Raw genomic sequence first — 19,729 nt, 5'->3', positions numbered from 1 at the left:
ATATATAGTTATATTAATTTAAATTAATCTGAATCTGTGAGAATCATGAAGGCCAATACTGAAGCTTTAACTTACTAACAAAGCAGATGCCATAAGTAAGATCTCATTTTAAATGTGATGGCTTTCACAGCTATTGGCTATTCAAAATTAAAAATCATAATATTTTACCACAGCAAACTTAGCAAGATTTATGTTTAAAGCTTCTTGAATGAGAATGTATGTCTTTTTTTTTTTTTCTTTTTTTTTTTTTTTTTTTTGGTCCTGGAAACAATTAGTCCTAGATTTAGATTTGTTCTTGTTTGTTTGGTTTTTGGTTTCTGGTTTGGTGCATGTGTGTGTGCTAAGACACATTTTCAGTGATTCAGTGTTTCACACTGACTTTCTTGTTCATCCCCCACCCACCCACACATACATGTGTAGAGTTTTATCCTGAAGCCCAAACTAGGAACAACAGGAAGCTAATATGGCAGTGTCTTTCAGGGAGTACCTTTGGCACTCGGACATACGCAAAAAATGTGACTTACAGCTGTACACAGAAGCCACTCTGCTGAGCTGGAAATATGCTGAGCTCAGATTGTGCCTGACATTAAATATAAGCTTATTTTAGAGGACCCTGAACATCTGTTCTGAGAGAGACTCGCTGACATACAGAAAATGCAAGGAGCCGGGCCTCCACAGCTCTGAGAGTCAGATAGCCCAATGTCCACTTGGAGGTGGCCTTTTCCTTTCCCAATCAGCTAACATGTCCACCTGCGCAAGCACCAGCTACCCTAAAAAGACGAGGACCCGCCCAACTGCCTTCAGGGATCTTTCTATGATTTCCTAGGAAAAGTTCCCTCTTTTCCCCAACTACATTTTTGTTATTTCCCTGTCCCCTCTCCTGCTTCAGATGAATTATCCGGTAATTTTGAGAAAAAAATTTTCCCTGCAAACCACCCATTCTCGTGTGTATCATCCTCATCATAGCCCTGTTGGGAAGGCAACACTACTGCAAATTTAAAAAAAATAAATAAATAAAAGGGAGCCCAGGCACAGAGAGGAAGTGCCATACCTACTGTCCCAGAGCTGCTTACTAGAAGCAGAACTAAGAGAAAAATCTCTGTGCTTCATAATTACCCAGTTGCCTCTCAAGCAGCCCTGGGCAGATGCAAAGAAATTCAATTCGAGTGTTAACCAAATTTTAACCTTGATCTCCAATGTGCACATTGCTTATGGTTTTTCAGCTCTACATTTTAGGAAGTTTATAATGCTATTACCCCGTGGTTTATTATTCCATGGATTTGAGTAGAACACGGATAAAAACAAAACATCCAAAAGGCAATTAGGCAGTGTGAGACCGAAGCCCACAGTCCAGCAGCCCACTTCATCTGCAGAGCACCTGAGACCTGTGTGGATTCTGGAACCACAGACACTACTGCACACCTCTGACAGCATTCAAGGTGCAAGCTGGTGACACTAAGAGATTAACAGCAACTAGTGATAAAACAGAACAATTATAATAATATTTGGTACTAAAAAGATGCACGAATGTCCTTTCTCTCTCAAAACATCTCACTCTACATTCACTTTTTCACTTGTAACAGGAAGCATTTTTGCGGTTTCTCTTTGGCCCATCTGAATTTCCAATCTCACTGCGCTTGCATTGGAGGACTACGTGAAGGAAAATGGGGGCCACCTGAACACAAGTGTGGCGGTATCTGAAGGTCAATCCAAAACTCAAGACAGCTACAAAATAAGCCATGGGCAGAAAGTGTGTACAGCACAGATACCCTGGAAAGAGAGTGACCAAAGTCCCAGGCAGGACACAGCAGCACTGCCCCACAGTTAGTCACACTACTCAGAACACTGTGTACATTAAAATCTGGGAATTATTTACCCCTGGAATTTTCCATTTAATATATTTGGATCATGATTGATTACAGGGTCTTGAAGCCGTGAGAAGTGAAATACAGACAAAGGTGTGGGCTGAGGATCTTGTATGTGTTCATGTTCTCATCTTCTTCATTACATTAATACTTTATATTGAAGCTAAAAACACAATTTGATATAACCAGCATTCTATAAAATGTAGACAATATGTATTCTGTGGCATGGGAGGCAGATGGCCTGGACCTGAAGCTTAATTCTATCTCATTCTTGTCTACTTTGGCTTTTGTATCTGTAAAATGGGCACAATGACGATACCCACTTTGTAGGCTTGAGGGTTAGGGCTAAGGAATAAATGACCACTGAGGCATTAGAACAGTGCTGACACAGAGTAAGTTCTTAAACTTCTGTTTTACTTGAGTGGGCATAATTCTTATCCCAGTTTTAAAGATATAAGAGACTGGAGAAAAGACAGGTGGTGTGACCTGCCCTGAGTGGCACAGAAGGTAACTGGAGCAATATCTGATTTCAGACCAAATGTTCTTTTCACATCACTTTTAGAGAGGATAAAGGAACTCACCCCACTTCACAGCTTGCATCTGTCAGGCTCAGTCCTTTCTCCTCTCCATGGCCCCAAAACTCTATATTCAGAGGGTACGAATGCAACCTGGTTTCCCCTGCAACACAAAACTGATACAGTCAAGGGCAGGTGCTGACTTGCCAGGTACATTCTTTGGGATTGCTAATTTAAGCGATCATTTACTATTTCCCAAGAATATCAGCACCCCAGACTTAGATATAATACCCTAAATTATTAAATATTCCAGGGTGACTTCTTAAATTCTCCAGTGATGCCTTTTCAAAATGCTGCTGAGTGGCAGATTATCACCGGAGGCAGTCCTAGGGTAAGAAGCAGAAAGAGGCAGTTCAGCCTAGGGGACTTTGACCTCTTGCTCTTGCCTGTGGCTGGGTAGCGACTCTATCCACAGGGTCTTCAGGGAGATGGCCCAGGGGCCAGGAGGGTCATGCACAGCCGGGGCTAGAGGTAGCCCAAGCCATTTGCCTTAAAACCCAGAAGAGGTGACACTTCCTCTCCAGATGTCCCTCGGGCTACCTGTGACATGTATTGTCTTTTCTAGTGGCTAGAGTCCTGAGTGTCCTCAGGCTTTTGTTCTTATCAGCCCATAAATGAGAACAGTTCTTTGAGATGGGAAAATTGTCACCCTAAATTTGGTCCTGCCTGAACACTGACGCAGAAATTGTTGTAGAGGTACAGACTATAAAACAGATCTCCCCTAGGAGGTTTTAGGATGCTAGTGGCAAGGGAACCAAATTCTATTTCTGGGGGAATGGCATTAAAAAATGTCCCTGATCCAGGCCTGGTGGTGCCTGCCTATAGTCCTAGCTACTTGGGAGGCTGAGGCAGGAGGATCACAAGTGAAAGGCCAGCACAGGCAATTTAATGTGAACCTGTCTCAAAATTTAAATTAATTAGTTAAAAATGTAAAAGGACACTGAGCTAATGTCTAAAGAAGCAAGTATTTTTTAGAGAGTACAATTTGACATTTAACTCTAATACTGAACAATAGGAATCAGAGTATGGATGATTGAGCTTGACTTCAGACACTGCAGTGCCTGGGATTAACAAACTATGGGGTGACATATGTGTAAATGTCAAGGCCAAGAATCCAGAAGCTGTGATAAAACAAACAGACATGTCTCATGTGCATGGCCTTGACACTGAATACAAGTGCTGAGAACCATGAACAATCCAATAAAAAACAATGAAATTGAGGCAGTAACAAAAATCCTACTGAGTAGGAAAAATGTGAGACCCAAAAATGTATTCCCTGCTGAATTCTACAAGACTTCCAGGACATTATAACACTATTACTCCTCAAACTCTAGAGTGAAATTGAAAAAGCAAGCAGTTCTTGCAAACTCATTTCTCTAGCATCACTCTGATCCCAAAACCAGACAAAGATCCAATTAAAATAGAAAACTATGGGCCAGACTGCTGAATAAAAATAGATGGAAAAATCTTCAAGAAGATATAAGCAAGAAATCATCAAAAGGACCATATATCATGACCAAGGAGTCTTCATCCTAGAGTTTTAAGGATGGTTCAACATACACAAATCAATACATGTAATATACGATGTAAACAGAAGCAAGGACCAAAATCATATGATCATATCAATAGATGCAGAAAAATCCTTTGACAAAATTCAACACCTATTTATGCTAAAAAAAATTCTGAAGAAAATAGGTTTCAGAAGGACCTTACCTGAATCTGATAGAACCAGTTATGACAAACCAACAGCTAACATCATATTAAATGAAGAAAAACTTAAAGCTTTCCTTGTAGAATCAGGAATAAGACAAGGATGTCCATTATCACCACTTTGGTTCAGCATTGCACTCAAAACATTCACTATTCCACTTTCATGTATCTTCCCTAAAGAGCTAAAGACATCATATTACAGACCAATATCCATCTCAGTGTGTAGAGCAGCACAATTCCTAACAGCTAAATCATTCACTAGGTCATTCATACAAGATAAAGAAATTTTAAAAAGTCAAATTACTATAATGCTTCAATTCACAAATGCTTCTGTCTGCAAATAATCAGACTCAGAAACAAAAGTGCTTGGCAAAATTTTGCTTCCCTTCATGAACACCACCTTGGGTAACAAACATGACCATAGCCATCTTCCCCTCAGAAGCACAAATGCAGCCATCGTCACCAAATCATAAAACACATTAAATTCAGAAACTGAGGAACCAAGCATTATTTGCAGATGACATGAACCGCTACATAGAAGACCTAAAAATTCTATTTAAAAACTCCTAGATTTAATAATCAAACTAAGCAATGTAGCAGGATACAAAATCAGCCCTCAAAAATCAATAGCATTTCTGTATACAAATAATGGCTTACTGAGAAGGAAACTAGGCAAACAATTCCATTCACAATAGCATCAAAAAAACTTCACTGCCCAGTAATTAACCTAACCAAAAGATGAAAGTCCTGTGCAATGAAAACCATAGTACTCTGAAAAAAAAGATTGAAAATGGTAATATATCCTGTTCCTGATAAGCAGAACCAGTGTTGTCAAAATGGCCATACTTTCAAAACTTGTTTATAGTTCTTATGCAATCCCACTAAAAATACCAATACTATCCTCACAGAAGTAGAAAAAACAATCCTAAAATTCATATAAAGCCAAAAGAGACCCAAATTAGCAAATGCAATCTTGGGCCACAAGAACAAATCAGGACATGTCACAATATCTGACTTCAAATTATACTACAAAAGTACAATGATTTTTTTAAAAAGAGGTACAGTGGTTAAAAAAAGAATTGTGGTTAAAAAAAGACAAAAAGATTGATGAAACAAAAAAAGAACAGGGAAACAATCCTAGATATGTTCAGGTATTCTATCTTTCACAAATCTTGAAATGGAGAAAAAAGATTCTCTTTAGCAAATGGTGCTGGAAAAACTGGCCATGCATATACAGAAGACTGAAGCTGGACTCCTGTATTTCACCATGTACTGAACCAAATTCAGAAGGAACCAAAGATATAAACATTAAAATAGAAACACTTAATCTACTAGAAGATAAAATAGGTCAGACTTTTGAGGACACAGGCATAGGCAAAGACTTCCAGAACTCCAGCAGCACTAGGAATAACAGCAAGAATCAAAAAATTGGATTATAACAAATTAAAAACTTCTACAATGCAAAGGAACCAATCAATTGAGTGAAGACATAACCTACAGAATGGAAAAAAAAATTTGCCAGCTATCCTTCAGACAGAAGACTAGTAACTAGTATATATAAAGAATTGAAAAAATTATCTCCTCTCCCAAATAAAGGACCCAGGCAAAAACTGGGCAAGGAAAATGAACAGACACTTCTTAAAATGAAGAAGTGCAAATGGAGAATAAACATGTGAAAAAACATTCAATACCTCTGGCCCTTAGAGAAATGCAAATTAAAACAACACTAAGATTGCATCTTACACTAGAAAAAATGGCAATTACTGTATCAAGAAACCAAATAATAATGAATGCCATCCTGCCTGTGGAAAATAAAAGTCTTTCATACAGTTGGTAGACACATAAGCTATATAACCATTATGGAAATCAATATGGAGATTTCTCAGAAACAGAAATTCCATTGAACTGGCTATTCCCCTTCTATGTATCTTCCCTAAAGAGCTAAAGATACTATATTACAGACCAACATCTATCTCAATGTTTATAGTAGCACAGTTCATGAAAGCTAAACCTTGGCAGCCTGTATGTTCATCAACAGACAAATGGATAAAGAAAATGTGGTATCTATGCATAATAGAAAACTACTGGGTGATAAAGAAGGATAACTGGAGACATCTGTAGGAAAATGGGCACACTTTGAAAACATGTTAGATAAAATAAATCAGACATACAAGCTTATATACCACATGGTTTCTCTCATTTGAGCAGCCCAGAGCACAAATAAAAGAAAAAAAGGAAATAAGATGTAAAATTTTTTACAAATGGGAAAGAGACCAAGAGACCAAGGGTAAAGGAGGGCAGGAGAGGGAAAGGGAAGGAGATGAAAAAAGATTTAAGACATTTCACGTACATGTACCAACTATCCACAATGAATATAAGCATTATATATCACAAACTAAAAAAATAACAATAATAATAAAAAAGGAGAAAAGGGATCTAGAGATTGAGGGAGGGAGGTAAGTAAGAAGTGGAAGAGGAAGAAAAAAGCATCAAGCTATGTGAGGTCCATGTACCTGCTCACTGAGATAAATGTAAGTAACATGTACTGCGTGGACTAAGGAAAGACAGGGAGAGCTGCATAGCCGAGGCACTCCAAATGTCCTTTTTGGCTTCACAATGAGAGTGTTACCCTGGCATGCTCGCTCACTCACTCCATCTCAAAGAATGGTAACAATAAACCTGAGACAAGCATGTCCTTGCTTCACATGCCACCTTGGCTCACTGTAGGGGAAAAAAAAAAAAAAAAAAAAAAAAAATATATATATATATATATATATATATATATATATATACACACACATATGATCATTAATCAAGTATCTTAAGGGAAAAGGAATAAATGTGCACTGAATCGGCCCAGGATTTAGTGGAATACATTAGTTCTCAAAGCAAAAATGGAGCACCTACCTTTAAAAAATACATTTTTAAAAAGGTTTCACTTGATTTTCTACCTTGAAACATATCTGGGGGCTGCTTTAGATAGCTTAGAGCCTGGGTCGGTTGGGAAAAGCATGGTAGGAATCCCTGGACTACATCAGGATATTGTCAGTTGTTTATTATGCCAGCCATTGTTTTTATTTGTAAGATTTGGACCTCCTGGTAAGAAAGTAAAATCCAGTGATAATCATCTTGATTTAGCATGAAAGAAGTAAAGAACCCATCCATTCCACTGAGTCAAAAGGAAGCAATAAAAGAACAGAAATTATATAATGAGTGGGACTTACAAGCCCTTGGAATCCATAAATTGTATGAGAAGGTGAAGTCCTCATCTATTTTAATAGTAAAGAGAACAATTATTAGCAATTTCTATATTTCAATTTTCACTCATTTAACAAATAATGAATTTTATTCTCAAGGAATCAAAAATAGTTCAGTAGCCATCTATAAACAGTATGTTCAGGAATTTATACTTGTAAAAAATATAAAACAAATATTTATATTCATTTCTCATGCAAAAAAAGTCACATATAAGCAATTCTAGATTCACAAATAGGGTTCTCTAACTGAAACCCAGGGGACATAGTCATTAGTTACTTGGAAGTTGAAACAGTTTCTATGGACATTATGAGAAATAACTATTAGGTTTCCAGGTCAGTCCAAAAAAAGCCCATTTAATTAATAATGAGGCTAAACTTCTCTATTTCTAAAATTAGAAATGGAATAAGATAATAAAGCCTCCGCATACCTTCCTCATGGCTTCCCTGGTGTGAGAGTGAGTCATCTTTACCACCCGACCTGAAGTTAGGGGTACAACCTAGACCCCCAATATAAGTAAATACCAAAGTCAACCTAACTGTATATATTTTTTACAAAGCCAATTTTCAGACAGTAATTATTGTAAAAGCCAAGAAATGGAAACCAACACTGAACTTAAGGTAACTGGTTAAATTCTTCCTGTTTCACTTAGAATTGGCCATTGGTGTGGTTGCATTCAGCCTATGACACTTTAATTACCCTCAACATATCTGACATATCCCACTCTTCTGATCTCCCTGTCTTAGCACTGAACTGAAGAGCAAATGCAACTGAACAGAAACACTGGTGTAGGGTGGCTGATATAATTCAGTATTTATTGATTTGTCAGAAGAAACAAACACAGTCAATACTCAACACTGGGTTTTAGGTGCAATGAAGAGATATAAACCGTTTAGTGCTGCTGCATTAACAACACATGCATGCGTTCCTAGGAATAACTCATGATGACTGATGCAGGCTTTGTGGCTGCGTAAGGAAATAAATCACATTGAAATTGAGACAAAAAGATCAGAAGGACAAGAGTTGCCTGAAGAGCTCTATGTCTGAGAAACAGTCTGTAAACAGACTTCAAGACAGGTTGAGGACAGAGTGAACAGCAGATTCCACGTTGTTCCTTGGTTCCTACAGAAAATTCTTTGTCCTGCGTGTTCCAAAAGGAAAAACAGTATGGGTGAAAGTGCTAAACTACTTATGTTTATGGGAGAGTCAAGAGACGGACCTAACTGGTGTGAAAGACTCACATAGTCATTCATTATTATTTAAAAGACAACTTGGTTTTTAAAGAAGGCTTTTAAAGGAAGATAGTTCAGAGTTAATGAGATAAGTAATAGAGAGTCATTAAAGTTTTTGAACAATAGAGGTGACTTTCTAAAAGTGATATAATTAGAAAAGTTAGTTGTACTGGAGCAAGAGAATTCTTTAAAGAAAAAATGAAAATCCACTCATGAATGTCAATAAAACAAGGAGAAACGGATGAGGAAAAATAAATCAAGAGGCTTTTATTTTGCTTCATGTGTCACATGTATAAATTGATTTCTCACTTTTTAAAAGGAAAAAAGAATTTTTAAAAGAATTTCAACAGGAGAATGACATGATGACGTTATATAACAAAAGGAGCACTTAAATTAGGTAACACTAAAAATAAATAGTAGAGCCATGTACCATGAAATGATAATCAAAAGTACAGCATCACAAAATAAAATCAGGGAAAACAGAAACCAATGCAAAAAGCTGAAATCTTACCAAGAGATAAATTTTTCACAGAATAATCTATCATGATACAAATCGAGAATCTTTACATTAATTTATTTTCCTTTCAGTATAGTTTGTTTCCTAATCTGTACAATAAAATGTTTTTCATTTTCTTAAAACAAAAGTGAAATCCATATGGAAGAGTAGTTTATATGTGCATGATTCTAAAATAATGGGGAAAGCACCTAGTTAGGAATACAGAAGTTGGAAAAGCTACATAAGCTAACTACAGCAATATTCAAATTGTATGTCCATTAAAGGATCCAATTTGTTCATGAAGCTCTGAGTTTAAAGGATCTTACATAATCATCATCCTAGTTCCACTTCAGGAATATTATCTAGAAAACCCAAATCTTACGTACTTACACACAAATATCTAGCCACACTCAAGCACTAAAATAAAATAGGTAATTAATCCAATTATCCACTAGAATCAGCCTCGCTTCCAAATGCCAAACTTCTCCCCAACTCAGCATTTGACTCCATTTGTAAGATAGCTTAGTAGGAACAGGTCATGTCGGACTTCTCAAAGCTAATAGGCTCATTTCTCCTTCCTCACACTGACACAGCCCCAGCCCACTCAGGCAGAACCAGTGACAGGCTCAGTGTCTCGCCTCCCTCCCTAGTGACAAGGATCCTCAATACGTACTCAGCTGCTCACTCTAGAAACTGGTAGGGTTTTGCCCTGGGCAATCTTGTCTTAAGAAAAATTGGACACAGTTTAAAGATTTGATTATCCTGACTTCCACTGTGCAGTAGGGTCGCACCCACACACCAATTCCAGGAACTCTCAGGGTGCCCTACTTCTGCAGGCAGCTTAGCCTCCATGTCTGGCTGTTTGCAGCTACCTGGAATATAGACCATGTAACCCCACTGTGCATGTCATACCCAGTGTCTATTAGTTTGATAGATAGAAGAGTTCCCCTTTCCACTCAAATCTGGTAATTATCTCCTCTTCCCATGCCCTAGAGTCCCTTCTCATGTCATCTCAGACTAATAGTTAAAAAAAAGAAAGAAAAGGGAAAAAAGACAGACCACTGCACACACAGGGTTAACTGGTGTCACCAGAAACTTCCTGTCTCACCTGTCTGATAGCAACATCAAGGTCTCCTCCCAGCATGGGCTGCCACATCCAGCGGACCAGGAGGCTGTGGAGCTTCGCCTGTTACCGAGGGCCTGTCTTCACATTCCTCTTCGACTAGGATCCTTTGACATTTCTTCCAGAAAATACTTTTGGAAAAAGAAAGAGAAGGTACTTCATCAGCCCTCGGAGTTCAAAGCTTCAGCTGAAGAAAATAAACTGATGATCCTGCCAACCCATCAGCTTTCCTTTGTTGATTGCTTCACGCTGGTATTTTTACCCAATTGTTCAAAAGAACTGGCATTCAGACTTGATAAGGTGACCTCAGCACCCAGCAATCAGATTGTCACCTACCGGCATCCTCTTTCCTCCAGAGTCAACCACATGGGAAGCCAGAACTCTAGCAAGACATCACTCATTGACAGCAGAATCACCCTCCCCAGTTGCTCTGGTCAAATGGAATAATGTAGCAGTGTCGTACATCCAGCATTTGGGCAGGACAGCTACAGATACTGTCACAAAGATGCTGCCGCTTACCATTTTTTTTCAGCTAACATGCTTAAACAATCACCCTTCCCTTGAAAAGCAAAAATGAATAATACTGTTCCATCTGTAAAGCAAGGCAATATTGGTACAAACCACCTTCAACTTTTTTTCCTCTTTTCTTCTTCTTTTTTTTTTTTTATTTTTTAAATAATTCCACACTTAAAATCCCAGACCAGAAGGCAGGAAGATCTCCTTCATGAATGACTTCTCTCCATTTCCTGCCAAGAAAGGAAAAGTTCCCAAAGAGCGATTACGTCAAAAACTATGAAACATCAAGGTCCCTCTGCTTCAGAGCCCAAGAGGCTGAACAAATTTCCCTCCCTGAAGTAAATCACGATGCTTCTGACTGGATCATAAGAGATAAATGCCTGAATTTGTCCATCACTTCAAATACAAGCTTAAGAAACAATATCCACTTACAGAAAAGAAACTTGAAAAATGCCACAGAGTTACAGGGATCTACCAGAGGAGTAAGTGGAGACCAAAACTTTAGAATCCATCATAAGGTTGTGGACCAGAACTGGACTGGAACACGGGCCGTGGAGCTGGTAGCACTTTCAAGAACCCACCAGAACAGCAAGGACCTTCATGGCCTGCCACTGCAAGCCCTCCTATCCTTCCTCTGATTATCCTTTTGCTCTTTTGCAAAAAGGATTTATTTATTCAATAGCATTTTAGTGCTTACAATAAAGCTGTTATTTATATAGTATATTGGATCCTTATGACAACAGTGAGATCTAAGAAATATTTGGTCTCCCATTTGTCAACTGAGGAAAGGAAAAGAAAGTGCATTAAAATCCAGTGCAGATGAAAGGACTGGACCTTCTTCCTGGAGGGTGAAAAGGTGAGCCCAGCCTTCCCAGGATATGGTCCCCCCTCCCAGACTCCGCAGTACGGCTCAGCCAGGCTTCCACATTTGCTGATGTCTTATTGCTTGGCTCCCAGCTAACAGCCCTGCCTGTCCACTAAATCTAAGTTCTGATCACTGTATATTTGCATTTTCAAAACTACCTGATTATTGGTAGTCAGCTTCAACCTTGTCTATTGTGCTTATTGTTTTCTTTGTCTTCCCTGTGTGGCCTTTCTGGATGCTTCTGGAAAAATCAAAAGTAGAACAAAACACCTGACGCTCCCCTCTGCTTCATTTTCCCTGCCCCTGCCCACTGTCTCCTGGCCCCTGCCTGCCTCTCTATGCCTCAATCCACTCTGCAAAAAAGCAGTCCTGGAAGCCAGCCTGTTAAGAGGCGGCACGCCCCCCAACTTCCCACTCTCCCAAGAAACTCAGGCTCCTACAAAAAGGTGCAATCAAACCTCTTTCCTAAACAAGGGATGCCCACTGCTTTGGTCCCCCCCTCTGCCCAAAAATAAGACCTAGGTGAAAAATAATCAGCCTTCAAAAGTAGAGATCAAAAATGCCAGCCTCAATCAGCCTGTCCTTCCTTACTTGTCATAACTGTTCCTTGCTCAGTGGCTACTCCGTAAGGCAGGTGAGACAAGGACAGGCTGACTGAGGGCGGCATTTTTGATCTCTGGCTTTCAAGGTTGATTAGTTTAAAGCTAGCTCTTGTGTTCAGGGAAATACAAGTAGACGACAGAGTGCCAGTTTGGAGCCAGCCCTTCCCTACTAAGCAAGAACTGTGCCCAGTCTCATTATTTCTCATGACTTCTTTGTCCCCAGGTGTTAGTAGAATGGATGCCAGGGCAGATGGCAGGGTGGTCAGAGAAGCACCTTGCACCATTTGGACACGGCTCCTGTGGGCTGTACCTGGGCAGGAGTATGGAGGAGGGGGGACACAGAGGGGATGTCTGCACTCTCTGTGGCCCAGGCACTGGGACAGAAAACAAAGACAGCGCTCACAGCCTGCACTGCTCTGCTGCCCAGCACTCTCCTTCTCCCTGTGGTGCTGGCTGTCATTGTGCCCAAAGGTAAAAATAGCTCCACTTTTAAGCTTCACCTCCCTAAATTAGGACAAGGGTTAGAGGCCAAGGTTCTAGCAGCGTGATCCTTGGTGGCAGCAGTGGGATGGCCCCGGGACCCATGGGAGGTCAGTCCCGGGCACAACCTGCTAATTGGCCTCAACTCACTCATTTGGCCCTGACAGCACCACCCACCTAAAGATCAGGTGTGTGTTCCTTGCTACTCAATGGCCTTTGAAAAATGAATATGTTGTACTGAATCTACGTATCTTGTGCGGAAATGAATATAATTCCCATCACTTCAAAAGGCACCATTATTTTAGTCTGCACTGTGGCATATGGTTAAGGTAAGGCAGCGTGTCAAGCCAAAGCCTTTTGTGGACTCAGGGCAAAGCTCTTTCCATCAGGTAATTATGAACAGAGGGGCAACCCTCCTTCAAGTCCAGCAGGAGTCGATTCCAACTATTCATGTTGGTCAGACCCACTTGGAATGACAAAATCATTTGATGGACAGGAGACAGAGATATGCATTATTCACAGGGGCTTCTTCAAAGGAATTCCATAAATTATGGGTTTTCTGAAACGGAAGGTTTCAGGGAGCTGGCAGAAAACACAAGGGTGAGGAGGTGTAATCAACGTGAGCATTGTTCCTGGTTAATTGTCTCTTCTAGGTGGCTGCATTCTGTGACCGAGGAAGAGAGCTCTTTTTGTGCCTCTTCCCCACTGCCTGCACCTCTTGGGAAGACATCTTCCCTCTCTGGATCTCACTCAGAGCTTTTCAGAGCACCAGCAAGCCAGGCAGGCTGGGGGACTGTGTGCATGCAGGATCTAGGGACAGTAAGGTCACCACTCCAATCCTGTAAGACATTAGCAGCAGATTTTTAACCAGTTGAGAAAATCTGCCCCACTCCCTGCCCACCTTCCCCTGCCAACTCACAAATGCCCAATTGAGAAGAAGTGAATTGTGTTCTTCGGGAATAGCTTTCCAGTAAATGCAGCCATAGATATGAGAATCCATCTGTTTTAATCAGTTAAGATTTCCAGGCCAGGAGTTTAGCTCAGTGGCATAAGTGCCTACCTGGCAAGGGCTAGGTTGCAAGTTCGATCCCTAGTACTAAAAGCAAAAAAAAAAAAAAAAAAAAAACTTAAAAGTTAAAAAAAAAAAAAAAAGATTCTCAACACCATTACCAACTGTGTCACTAAAAATTTTATTTGGAGCACATTTTTATAAAAAATATTAATCTTTAAATTTCTAATCCAGTAAATATGAACAGAAATTACCCATATAAACAGAAAATTATTGATATGCTCAATAATTTTTACAAGCATAAAGGGTTGAGGGGACTGTAAGTTTGAGAACTGCTGATACAATTTCTCATTATTACACAGCTCCACCAGCTAGGGAAGGTGCCCGCCACCATGGGAGCAGCCCAGTTCTGCCACCCCACCTAGCTCACACGGACCCTCAAATCACTTTCCCTATTTACTTGCGTTTGGCCAATCTTGCCTGTTCTTCTGAACAAATCTGAAGTATTATCATGTCCAAGAAGCATCCTGAGAGTCAGGTGACACACAGCCCTCACCATCCCCAACTTTCCTGGTCCTCATGCTGCTGCTCTCATAAAATGTCCCCAGTTGTCTGACAAACCAGCTTGACTGTAAGACCTTCGAAAGCAAGGACTCTGCCACACATATCCTTATCTTCCCATATTGGGTGGAACTGGGCTTTACATCTCCATCATTTAATTCAGACAGGAACAATTTGAATATGAACATCAGAGCAAATCACAAAACAACTTTCACCACAAACTTCTACTTTGAAACTCAGGGCCTTATGCTTCATCTTTGTACAACATGAGAAATTTTCTACATGCAATTGCATCTACTCACAGGATTTTTCTGAAAGTGCACTGATATTTAGCAGAACAAAATGCTAAATGGGGCTGCAGTGGCCAAGAACACATCTGGTCCTGGCTCTCCATGATGGAATCCATTTTCCTCAGAGCCCTCCGGACGTCATGGTCAATCGCAGTCCCAAGAAGAGTTATAGTCACATTGGGAATCTGCTTAAAGCTGGATGGGATGTGAAAATAACTATGGAAACATGTACCAGTTAAAGAAATTTTTAAGAACTTCCAACGTGTTACTAATTGTATTCAGCTGTATGATTATAGGTAATTTTTCTGTCTCATAAGTTGCTATACTGTAATTAATATTCACTTTTCTAATTCTATTATGTATTTAAAATCTAGCGCATTTCCTAAAGGGAATTGCATGTATTAGAAACCAATTGTGGCTTATTTGGTGGGAATAAATATATGATGGTGAATTTTTATGTTTCAGCTTGATTGGATCATGGGGTACCCACATATGTAAACTACAGAATATTTCTGGGTATGTACTGGATGATATCAGCATTTGACAGAGAGCAGATTGTCTTCCCCAAGAAGTGCAGGCACCATCCAGGTTCCTGGGGCTGGAACAGAACAAAAGAACAAATGCAGAGGAGAAAATTCCATCTGCTTTGTCTAGAACATTGTTTTCTGCCCTTGAGTGGCCTCTATACTATCATCTCTCTACCGATGCCACTGGCTGTGCTCCATTTTCAACTCACAGGTGGGAGATGGTGAAGCTCCCCAGCTTTCATGGTCAACTGAACCATTCTCTTATAATAAACAAATACGTGTGTGCTTCTTATTGGTTCTGTTTCTAATACAGAATATATTGTATTAGGCTAATACAATATATTATGAAGGACTGGGTAGCAGGAGATCACAAGGGTTCTGTGATGTCTGAAAAACACTCTTAGGACACAGGCAAAGCAGAGGAACCCTGGCTGCCCAGAACCTGGTCAAGCCTGCACTAGATGTCTAAGAGGCCTCTAGGGTTGGTCTCTCCTCCTATAGTACTACTGCTAGAAATTCCCATGGACTTTCTTGGAACATCTGCCTGGCCCCGTCCAGTTTACCCAAGCAGTAAGGAACATGGAAACAGAATGTTGTCCCCTTCTTTTACTGAAATCTATTGGTTTTCTTTCTCACAAAGACCTACACAATGCAAAAGAGCTTCTAAAGAGGAGAGTGTTCAAATGCTGAAAAGCCAAACTTTAGTCACTGTCTACCACATGCTGCAAAAAAGCACAACAATGGAAAGGGTTACACACAAAAATCACAGTAAATCTGTTTCAGTAGTTAAATGAAAAATGCTCTCCAGCCATTGAAAAAGAAAGTGACTTTGTGTCTTCAAAGATTGTATCGAGGAGGATGAGGTCACCTCAACTGCGCACCAGAACAGCAAATATTTCAGTTCCCTATCATCACTCTTTTTACTTAGTCCAAACTCTGCCCATTCTTCGAGGTCAATCTTAAATGCCTATTGTTTCATGAAGTGACAAAAGTTCTTTTCTGCTAAAATGAGCACTTACCAATCAACTGAGATATATGTATTTTCTAAGATTCTAGAATCTCAATAAAAACAATATTAAAACGAGGATGTTCTGTTGCCAATCACATCTTTTAAGAAAATAGTGTTCCAGAAGCTAGTATCAACCAATTAACAAACAAGCAGAATGGGATTCTACCATATAACCAATCTAGAAACATAACGTAGTTGCTTAGTGTATTCATCTGCAGCTGGATCAAGCTTCATTTTCTTTGTTTTCAGGACAGGTAACCTTGGATTGTTTAATTCTATAATCTAGAACCACTTCAACTAAAAAAATAGTATTAATGATAGTAGCACTTGCCTCTTCAGATTGCCGGTGAAGTTAAATGAGATAAAGCACAAAGGTAATAAGTGTCTTATTCATAATTGTCTACTAAATTAAAATTATGATTATTATGCCATGACCTCAAGTCATATTTCAAGCTTTATTTTTGATTGAAGTAATATTCATCCCTTTTAATACTTCTGATTTCAGCACAAGTGGGAGGCCACTGAAATTTACCCAGATTGACATTTAAGTAGCTACTTAATAATAGAAGATAATTTAGCAATTAGGTGACTTTCTGTTTAAAACATTGGAGTGAAGGTCGTTTTCATTGTGTTGTACCAACTTTTAAATGAAATCAGTCCCAAAGGCTACATCAAGCACAAGCATTTCAGAGCTGAAACACAGGACAAAGGTTTGATTTCTCCTTTAGAAGAAATATACTCAGGCAGGCAGAATACATTTTGAGTTGGGCTTAGGAAAAGAAAGAGGAAATGGATCTGGGGAGGGAAATAGAGACCATCACAAATAATGCACAGCAGTTGTGAGCACCTCCGAAGTCCTGTGAAATGGTATTTACTGCAGGGAGAGGAAATCTGAGTTGACATGTTATTTTCTGAGCTGCTTATTAATGCATTGACGGGGAGGGAATGGGAGCAGCCTTCACTCCCTTCCCCCAATTCAAAGCCAGAGTCTTGTCACCAGTTCTTGCTCGCTGTGAGCATGAGGAAACCAAGATCCTGAAAAAGCCGTTAAGAACAGCTAAAAAAGAAGAAACCTGATCTGTTCACTCCTTATATGAGCCTAGCAATGCTTATGCCTTTCGTGGGAGCATCTGAAATGAAATTTCCATTAATCTTGGGCCAGAAGAAAAGCCTTCTGTTCAGCCACCATCAATCTGTCCAAATGAAGGAGGTAGTTAACATTTTCCACCAAACTGAATCACTCTGCCTCTGGACTAGTATCACAGCTAAAGAAATTGATCAGACTCTGACTGATGACCAGACTTCAAAACATAATCTGCGTGGATGGCTCTGACTCTGCAGCTCGCCAGTTAATGGGAAAAACAGACCAATAAGTGAGGAGACCTGAGCCTTACCAAGTGCTTCACTGTAAAGAGCTTAAATGGTTCTTCTACATAGCATAGTATAGTGACTAAAATCCATCTTGCCCATGAGAAAAGGGCAGGTGGGTTAAGGAAGATTAAGATGCACCATGTGGGCCTGGAGTTAGACGGAAAGACTTACTGATACCAAGAGGTGCTCAAAATTAAAGTCAGCTACCTTTGAAATGTTTTCTAAATCATTTGATTCCTCTCAGATTGGCTTGGGCACCACTCTCTAATTTGTGGTTCCTAACAAAGAACACATGCAAGTAATTCTGCCAAGCGCTAAACATCACTTTTAAGATCTAATGAAGGTCAGTTTCCACAAGAGCCCACATCACGTTTCAGCCTGTGCTTCTCCCAAATATTTAAACTGTAAGTTTGGAAGAAATCAAGGTGACTAGATATTTGAAAATCCAATTCAACTAGCATTCATTATGAAAGCATTATGCTAAGTTTGTAGGGTGAACACATGAAAGTATGTCTACTTTATGAATTCACACAGCTTAAAATCTTAATTAGAATGACAAACTTGCAAACAACTCCAGCAGAAAACAATACTGAGGATTAAACTGGAGGAATAAGCAAATACTGTGGAATGTGACAAGGTGACTCTTCTTTTCCCTCCACCACAGCCCTGTCACCTGCTAATGATAGTCACCAAAGCCAACGACCCATGAGTTGAATCTCTGCCACCTTCCTATGACAATTCAGCACATGGCCCCTTCCTGTGGAGCCCTTAATCAGCATTTTCCCTTCAATCACTGTGCCTGCAGACTCACATTTTCACTCTGACCGGTGCAGCTTGGAAAGTTACTATCTTCAGAGAAAGTAAAATAGTGCAAATTTCCCCTTTAAAGTCTTTGCAGAAATACCTGATACGGATTCAGTAGTATTTTGCAAACCAACATATATGAAATTTTCTAATTAGCATATCATGGAATCATATACCTCATCTTTTTTCTTTCCTCTGATCTCTTCCTAGTTGTAATTAAACCAGCTGTGGCTATTTATGCTTTTTTTCATGTTTCAGGAATAGCCTTCCCCTCTTTCTATCAGAATCATTACAAAAAAATAAAGCCTTAACATTAACTTGGATGAGTCTCACCAGGATCTTATTTGAGCCGATAATTAAAATCCATTTTAATCCATGGCACATAACTAATCTAATCTAGCAGGCCACAGAGCCAAGCTATCATTGTAAATGTTCTTCCTATGCCTGAAGAAAATGACTGCAAAAGCACTCCAAATTTCTTTGCTCCAAAAGGGCTATAACATATTATATTCATAAAGAACCTCAGCAGCCTTCATTTTATGATTCCAAATCAAAGAAAGTAACCAGGAAATAATTAACATGTATCCTGCCTACGCCCAACAAGCTAAGAATTGTCCCTCTTCTACAACAGAACAACACATTCAAAAAGTGGAATCAAGACAGGAACCCAGATCTGTCTCATCATCTGACTGGTGATCAGGTCCTTGCTGATGCCCACCCTCAGGTGACCCAGAGTTCCAGGGTTCTAGCAGCAGTGGGGCCAGAGCTGCCCTCTCTCTGGTGGCCCAGGTCTGTAGTCCGACAATAGCAGTTTCGCCAAATCTGATGACTGAAAAGAGGGAGAATGTGATTCCTGCAGTATGCTCCCTGCATTTCTCTCTTTTTCATGCTTTACCCTAGCAATATCTTCTTGATTCAAATAGTTCCAAATATTCAGAGCAAAAGTGTAATTCTCCTTCCCAGGAGCAAGTACCATTTGACATGCATTGGTTTGTACCTCTTGTAGGAAGTCTCTGTGCATTTGTAACTTATATAACTTCTTTTTACATTAATATAATCATCATATTTTATTCTGTGATTTGCCTTTTCCATATAGCATATCGTGGAACTCTTTCCACATCATTTCCTGTAACTCTGGTTATTTGTGCTAAGTATCTCTTTGTACAAATGCACCATGATTTTATCAACAGCATTTACTTTGTTCCCAGTTTGTAAACCACATAGCCAAACAAATTATAAAAGTAGTAGAAGAAAAATATTAGGAGGCTTTTTTAAAGCCTGACAAAAGGAAAAGCCATCTTCAGCAAAATACAATAACTCAGAAGATAAAATAACTGGTACTATTTGTAGAATTAAAATGATAATGTTCTAAATTTAAATATTATTAAAAGGAAGAAATACTTGCAGTGTAAAGATCAAAGGAGATAAATCTGCGGAAT

The 19,729-nt window shown here is 39.5% G+C and overlaps 2 long non-coding RNA genes across 2 annotated transcripts in view; both read right to left on the bottom strand.

Annotated features, from left to right (window-relative positions):
- Nucleotides 1–2,698, bottom strand: part of LOC134476730 (uncharacterized) — a 139,901-nt gene extending 137,203 nt beyond the window's left edge. Inside the window, exon 1 of the long non-coding RNA XR_010048536.1 lies at nucleotides 2,447–2,698. This is a non-coding gene — a long non-coding RNA (uncharacterized LOC134476730). The remainder of the gene's footprint in view (nucleotides 1–2,446) is intronic.
- Nucleotides 2,699–10,246: 7,548 nt separating this feature from the next.
- Nucleotides 10,247–19,729, bottom strand: part of LOC134476991 (uncharacterized) — a 111,627-nt gene continuing 102,144 nt past the window's right edge. The window contains exon 5 of the long non-coding RNA XR_010048854.1: nucleotides 10,247–10,387. This is a non-coding gene — a long non-coding RNA (uncharacterized LOC134476991). The remainder of the gene's footprint in view (nucleotides 10,388–19,729) is intronic.

The sequence above is a fragment of the Cavia porcellus genome, unplaced genomic scaffold (assembly GCF_034190915.1).
Source record: "Cavia porcellus strain 051 isolate PalLab524CR breed Dunkin Hartley unplaced genomic scaffold, mCavPor4.1 scaffold_7, whole genome shotgun sequence".
NCBI lineage: Eukaryota > Metazoa > Chordata > Mammalia > Rodentia > Caviidae > Cavia > Cavia porcellus.
The sequence above is the reverse complement of the archived record's forward strand: the minus strand, read 5'-3'. Positions and strand labels throughout refer to the sequence as shown.